The sequence below is a fragment of the Oncorhynchus gorbuscha genome, unplaced genomic scaffold (assembly GCF_021184085.1).
Source record: "Oncorhynchus gorbuscha isolate QuinsamMale2020 ecotype Even-year unplaced genomic scaffold, OgorEven_v1.0 Un_scaffold_820, whole genome shotgun sequence".
Classification (NCBI taxonomy): domain Eukaryota; kingdom Metazoa; phylum Chordata; class Actinopteri; order Salmoniformes; family Salmonidae; genus Oncorhynchus; species Oncorhynchus gorbuscha.
Window position 1 is genome coordinate 295,566 of NW_025745823.1, and position 7,732 is coordinate 303,297.

At 43.4% G+C, this 7,732-nt stretch overlaps 1 pseudogene; it reads left to right on the forward strand.

Annotated features, from left to right (window-relative positions):
* The first annotated feature begins 1,735 nt into the window (after positions 1-1,735).
* Positions 1,736-6,472, forward strand: LOC124020445 (annotated as a pseudogene).
* The last annotated feature ends 1,260 nt before the right edge of the window (positions 6,473-7,732 follow it).

A 7,732-nucleotide genomic window follows, 5' to 3' on the forward strand; every position in this document is an offset into this window, starting at 1 on the left:
GACTAAATCTCTCTGGAAATTCATGCAAATTCATGACTCTGAATTTATTGTGAAAATATATATTAATTAAATTATCTTAAAATTGAAGGAATATATACTACATTTTAGCCATAGTCTAAACAAACTATTTGGAAAATAATTTATGAAATGATCTAATAATTGTCTGAACAACCCGTTTAGGTTATTCTATAGACTAATAATTATGTAGACAAAATTAAATAGAAAAAACCCCATTGAAAACATTTACAGGCCTACTTAATATATCAGGGAACATAACAAGTCAACCTGATTCTGTAGCGCTACATGAGAAATACCGTGGAAAGCGTGAGCACAAATAATACTAGTGTCTGTTTCGATGAGGTGTGACAACTTTCCATCGAGTGTTTTCACACCTTTATACAAACCCCCAGGTCTCGGCATTTCTGAAAACAAATCTCATACAATTTGTCATGTGGTTTACAAGAAAACGAATTGTTAAGTGAAAGGTAGAAATGGTCAAGCCATGCAATAATTTACCGAAGCTAATTCCTCTGTATAGGTCTAACAGACTGATTTTTACTACACAATATCAGTGCTATCAATTGAATTGCTACTCCGTAATTAAATTGTTCTAATTTTCTAGTTAGCATCTTGCTATTATAAATCAATATGACAGAGAAGAGAGCTTAAACAAACATTTAGACCTACCGTGGGGTCCGGGGGAGGTAAAGGCCCTATGTGTCTTAGTGAAGGGTTCTATAATGACGTGATAATTGTCGATCAATGACCTGATTGGCTATAGAGAGATAGTTCAATGAGCGTTGTCTGCCGGGAATACACAAATAACTAGCGATAGATGGAGGGGGGGGGGGGGACCTGGATGTACAGTTTTATTTCGGATGTTACAACAACAACAAAAAGACACAACATTTAACATTTACTCCAAGAGGTTGACATATATAAGTAGAAAAAAATACTTTCGTTGAACTAACACTCTCACTTGACCCCCTCCCCCCGTCCCGTCCCCCACCACCACTTTACTAACTCTGACTTTGATCATAACTACTTTATTGAGGACAAATGTACTGACTACGACTGTGGTATGAGGTTGTCCCGTCTAGCTATCTGTAGATGAATGTACTGACTATGACTGTGGTATGAGGTTGTCCCGTCTAGCTATCTGTAGATGAATGTACTGACTGTGGTATGAGGTTGTCCCACCTAGCTATCTGTAGATGAATGTACTGACTGTGGTATGAGGTTGTCCCACCTAGCTATCTGTAGATGAATGTACTGACTGTGGTATGAGGTTGTCCCGTCTAGCTATCTGTAGATGAATGTACTGACTGTAAGTCACTCTGAATAAGACCGTCTGCTAAATGAATAAAATGCATTAAAATAATAATAATAATAACAAGCTAAATATAGGCCAGGAGAAGTAGGTTACTCCTTTATTATTTTTAAATGTACAGAGCAGAATAAAACTCACGCCTCTCTGATAGGTCCTTATCTGGGAGATGTAGTGTAGCTTAACGTTTCACTATCAGCCTTTACTGCGCAGTAACATTTTGTATGAACTAAAACATTTAAACTGACTTTTTTTATCAGTTAAATATCACACCCCCAAAAAAATGTAAATATATGTGGACTGAGCCATCTATCACGATCCATCCTAAAAGCCACACCCATGGCCTTCACAGCAAATTGGGAGTGTGAAACGGGAATCACGTAATCACCCGTGCAGGTTATCACAGGGGAGCAGCTCGTCAGTTTACACAGTGGTAACTCAGTGCACACGGCCAGCCAGACGGGCAGGAGGACTTCCCTGCCTCTTCATTTACAGTAGCCTATAGCCAGTTAGCCCGTTTGAGAGTATAGGTCTATGCGATTCTAATTGGGATATTTTGGATATACTTAAAATAAAAAATAATAATATTGTACTTTTATTTCTCCAAAGGATGCAGAACTTTTCAAGAAGATCCCTGGTTCCGGTGCGTCTCCAACCCTTCTGACAGAAGCCCCGGAGAAGAAATTGGAAGAAAAAAAGAAGACCGTGGGACCGAATAACATTTAATCTTACCTGACGATTTTTTTTTACCATGCTCGGAGAGGGAGAGAGCAACACCTTTCCTTCCCCCAAGGACGCCCCCCGCCCGGAGGAGAGGAGAAAGTCCCCGGTGGTGGGTGCAGATGACCCGGCTATGGCCGGCAGCGCTAGCCGATACACCGACGGACTGGGGCCAGACCGCTATTATATCTCACCCCCATCCAAGCAAACTGGAGACATGGCGAGTCCGTGCTCGTTATTCCCTTATTCTCAGTCCGGTACCGTTTACACGGGTTCCGGTGGATCCAGATATTCGACATCGCTTCACTTCAGCTCGGTGTTGCCTCCCACGGGATTCTCCTCGGCGGGGCGCAATCAGTTCGGCTCGGCCTACCAGTTAGGACAGGGTGGGTGTCTCTACCCTCCATACAGCACCGGCTCGGTGCCCCTACCCTCGGGCACCGGGGTGAGGGCTCAGGTCTACCTCTGTAACCGGCCTCTCTGGCTCAGGTTCCACCGTCATCAGACCGAGATGATTATCACCAAACAGGGCAGGTGAGTGCGACGTGGCCAGCGGATAAAGCTGCTTCGGTTCGGCGGGTGCCGAGTGTGTTTTCATACTGTCGTGAAACTGTATTCTCTGAAACTTCTCTCATACATTAAAATACGGAAAAGGCGCCTGAATACTGAAAAGGATGCCATCATCACATTGCATTTATATTTGATGTTGTGAAACTGTATTCTCTGAAACGCCACCCACACATTAATTTTGTTCTCAAATTCTCACCAGATCTGGCACATTTAAAAAAAATACGCAAACACACACACACATTTGAATCGTTGTGTTGTTTATCAGGCGCATGTTCCCGTTCCTGGGGTTCAACCTGATGGGTCTGAATGTCTCTGCTCATTACAACGTGTTTGTGGAGATCACGCTCGCGGACCCCAACCACTGGAGGTTCCAAGGCGGGAAATGGATCACCTGCGGAAAGGCGGACAATAATATGCAGGGTATGATCCGATAAATTATAGGCAGTTGAAATATTCTACACGATTTCGAAATAGTTGTTTTGATTTACATTAACCGCAGCGATTATGAAACAATCTTTTTTTTAAAATGTATTTTAAAATAAAAAATAAAATAAAACATTTTTTCCTTCTTTAGGAAACAAAATGTACGTCCATCCTGAATCTCCCAACACGGGAGCACATTGGATGAGACAGGAGATCTCGTTCGGCAAACTGAAGCTCACCAACAATAAAGGAGGCAGTAACAACAGCGCACAGGTGATGCATTTTTTTATACTACCTGCACGGGGGGGGGGGTCATTTTAAGGAAATATAAATATATTCTAATAAGCCTGGGAATGTATTCATTTATGTACGAAATATTTTCATCGTTAAAAAAAAAATCCTACTGCGGTTATTAATGTGTAACTTCCAGGCTCATTGTTTTAAATGCAAAATAAAATAAACAACATATTTATTATATTGTTATTATTATGAAGATCATATAGATATCTTTATAAAGTCAAATCCCGAAAACATTTGCATAAACTTGCATTGATGTCATTGGTATGTGTCATTATTTATTTGACCTTTATTTAACTAGGCAAGTCAGTTAAGAACAAATTCTTATTTTCAATGACGGCCTAGGAACAGTGGGTTAACTGCCTTGTTCAGGGGCACAACGACAGATATTTAGGTCTGGGATTGGATCTGGCACCCTTTCGGTTACTAGTCCAACGCTCCTACCGCTAGGCTACGTACCTGCTGCACCCGTACAGGATTTGGCCCACGGTCTCCTCCGTTGACTTCCTGTTGGGTTTCTCTGTGCACAGATGATAGTTCTTCAGTCTCTTCATAAGTATCAGCCGCGGCTACACATTGTAGAGGTGGCAGAGGGCTTGGAGGACATGAGCAGTGACCCAAAGACCCAGACCTTCACCTTCCCTGAGAACCAGTTTATAGCCGTCACGGCCTATCAGAACACCGATGTAAGAATGCATCTTTTTCACTATCGTTCTCTGTCCTCTCCCTCTGCTCTCTCTCTGTCCTCTCCATCTGCTCTCTCTCTCTCTGTCCTCTCCATCTGCTCTCTCTCTGTCCTCTCCCTCTGCTCTCTCTCTGTCCTCTCCCTCTGCTCTCTCTCTGTCCTTTCCCCCTGCTCTCGTTCTCTCTCTCTGTCCTCTCCCTCTGCTCTCTCTCTGTCCTTTCCCCCTGCTCTCGTTCTCTCCCCTCGCTCTCTCTCTCTCTCGGTCCTCTCCCCTCGCTCTCGCTCTCTCTCCCTCTCGGTCCTCTCCCCTCGCTCTCTCTCTCTCTCGGTCCTCTCCCCTCGTTCTCTCTCTCTGTCCTCTCTCCCTGCTCTCTCTCCCTGTCTCTCTCTCTCTGCCCTCTCTCTCCTCTCCCCCTGCTCTCTCTCTCTCTCAACCCTTTATCTCATTATAACACCGTTTTCTAATTGCTACTCTCTTTTTCCGTAGATCACACAACTGAAAATTGACCACAACCCATTTGCAAAAGGATTCAGAGATAACTATGATTCGTGAGCACCTTTAATGTTTCCGCCATATTGATATTCACTTACAAATGATCCTTATACACCGAGTGTACAAAACATTAAGAACACCTTCCTAATATTGCGTTTGCAGCCCCCTTTGCATGCATAACAGCCCCTCAATTCGTCAGAGCATAGACTCTACAAGGTGTCGAAAGCGTTCCACAGGGAGGCTGGCCCGTGTAGACTGTCCTTTGTGTTGCTGGACCATTCTTGATACACACAGGAAACTGTTGAGTGTGAAAAACCCTGCAGCGACTGGCGTGGCTCTGGCACCTACTACCATACCGCATTCAAAGCCCCTTGAATCTTTTGTCTTGTCCATTCACCCTCTGAGCGGCACACAGGCACAATCCATGTCTCAATTGTCTCAAGGCTTAAACATAATTTGTTAACCTGTCTCCTCCCCTTCATCTACACTGATTGAAGTGGATTTAATCATTAAATCATTAATCATTAATCATTAATCATTAAGTGATAACAGCTTTCACCTGGATTCACCTGGTCAGTCTGTGTCATGGATAGAGCAGGTGTCCTTAATGTTTTATACACTCAGTGTACATCTCTCTTCTCCTATGATATTCTAGGATGTACACAGCTCCAGAGGGTGACCGACTGACCCCTCCCCCCACCGGCTCCCACCAGATCGTCCCAGGTGCTCGCTACGCCATGCAACCTTTCTTCCAGGACCAGGTCATCAACAACCTGCCCCAGAACCGCTTCTACAACAGCGAGAGGACAGTACCCCAGACCAACAGTCTCTTCTCCCCTCAGCCAGAGGACAGCGCCTCCCAGAGGTGGTTTATCTCCATGCAACAGGGAGGAGCTGGCCCCAACAAACTGGATCTCAGTTCCTATGAAGGGACTACTCTAGCAGCCTGCTCCCTTACGGGATTAAATCCCTGCCTCTACAGAACTCCCACGCTCTCACCTACTACCCAGACTCTCCTTTCACTTCCATGGCAGCAGGATGGGGCTCTAGAGGATCTTACCAGAGAAAGGTGACCACGGGCCTGCCGTGGTCCCCGAGACCCAGCCCCACTGGGTTCCCAGAGGACCAGCTGTCTGTGCCTGACAAAGACAAGGCTCAGGGGGAAGAGATCAATGGCAGTAGTGTTGGTAACATAGCTTCAACGTGGACTGATACTCACTCTTCCACGCCGGGCCTGGAGAAAGCTGACTCTGGGGCCCTGGTGTGTAAAAGGAGACGTATGCCTCTGAGTGGACCCGGCACAGAGAACTCCCCACTGTAAAGGGTGAGGGTCTGACTGCCACTGACACCTACAGCAAAGATTCATCCCTTTCTAAAAGTATGGCTTATTATTCCTTCTACACAGGCCCTTAATTATCTTGTCACCTTTTAGAAAATCTTTGATGCCAGGTTTTCCCTCCTTTTCGTATTGGTTGGAAGTTCAAAGTCTGTCGATATTCTGCCAAACCAGTGCCACCTACACCAACCTTATTCACCAGGGGTTTTTAACAGTCTGTCGATATTCTGCCAAACCAGTGCCACCTACACCAACCTTATTCACCAGGGGTTTTTAACAGTCTGTCGATATTCTGCCAAACCAGTGCCACCTACACCAACCTTATTCACCAGGGGTTTTTAACAGTCTGTCGATATTCTGCCAAACCAGTGCCACCTACACCAACCTTATTCACCAGGGGTTTTTAACAACATGTGACTGGACAGTGTGATTTAAAAAAAAAATAACAATCTATATGATGGACCGTGGGAATTGTTCTTAAAGTGCCGCCAGAGTATTGGATATAACCCAGTGGGCTGTGCTATGACACATTGTATTGTCCTTCAATGTACCCGGTCGATGTGTGTTTGTACAACATTTGCCTTCACATTGAAGTTTGAGTTTTTACAGACGTGACTCGTTTTTTTTTTGAAGACTTGTGAATATGATGCTGTGAAATGTGAAGGGTCTTGTATCAAATAGACTGGACATTGTTAAGAGTTGTTTTGTTGTTGTTTTTCTCTTAATAAAATAAATTTTAAAAAAAGCTTCAAGGTTCGTTATCCAACTATTGAATAAATTAGGAGTCTTTGGTCCATCAGAGTAACGGAATAAGATAACGGCCTAAACTGCACCATAGACTCTTATATCGACAACGCAATACAATCTCCATCTGTACCATTTATATATTATTTAACGAGGCAAGTCATTTTAAGAACAAATTCTTATTTACAATGGCGTTCTACCCGGGGAAGAGTGGGTTTAACTGCCTTGTTCAGGGGGCAGAGCAACAGACTAGGCTACCTGTCTCTACCTGCTGCCATCAAGGTCCAGATATCCTGTCAGTTCATTGGTTTCTACAGACTCAGAAATCCATATCCTCTCTTTTGGTCACAGATATATATATAATCTTTTTAATGAATTTATCTAAATAATATATATATGTGTGTGTTTTATTCTCACACACCGGACTGGTGCAGTGAAATGTGTTGTTTTACAGGGTCAGTCATAGTAGTATGATAGGTGTTGTTTTACAGGGTCAGTCATAGTAGTATGATAGGTGTTGTTTTACAGGGTCAGTCATAGTAGTATGATAGGTGTTGTTATACAGGGTCAGTCATAGTAGTATGATAGGTGGTGTTTTACAGGGTCAGTCATAGTAGTATGATAGGTGTTGTTTTACAGGGTCAGTCATAGTAGTATGATAGGTGTTGTTTTACAGGGTCAGTCATAGTAGTATGATAGGTGTTGTTATACAGGGTCAGTAGTATGATAGGTGTTGTTTTACAGGGTCAGACATAGTAGTATGATAGGTGTTGTTTTACAGGGTCAGTCATAGTAGTATGATAGGTGTTGTTTTACAGGGTCAGTCATAGTAGTATGATAGGTGTTGTTTTACAGGGTCAGTCATAGTAGTATGATAGGTGTTGTTATACAGGGTCAGTCATAGTAGTATGATAGGTGGTGTTTTACAGGGTCAGTCATAGTAGTATGATAGGTGTTGTTTTACAGGGTCAGTCATAGTAGTATGATAGGTGTTGTTTTACAGGGTCAGTCATAGTAGTATGATAGGTGTTGTTTTACAGGGTCAGTCATAGTAGTATGATAGGTGTTGTTATACAGGGTCAGTAGTATGATAGGTGTTGTTTTACAGGGTCAGACATAGTAGTATGATAGGTGTTG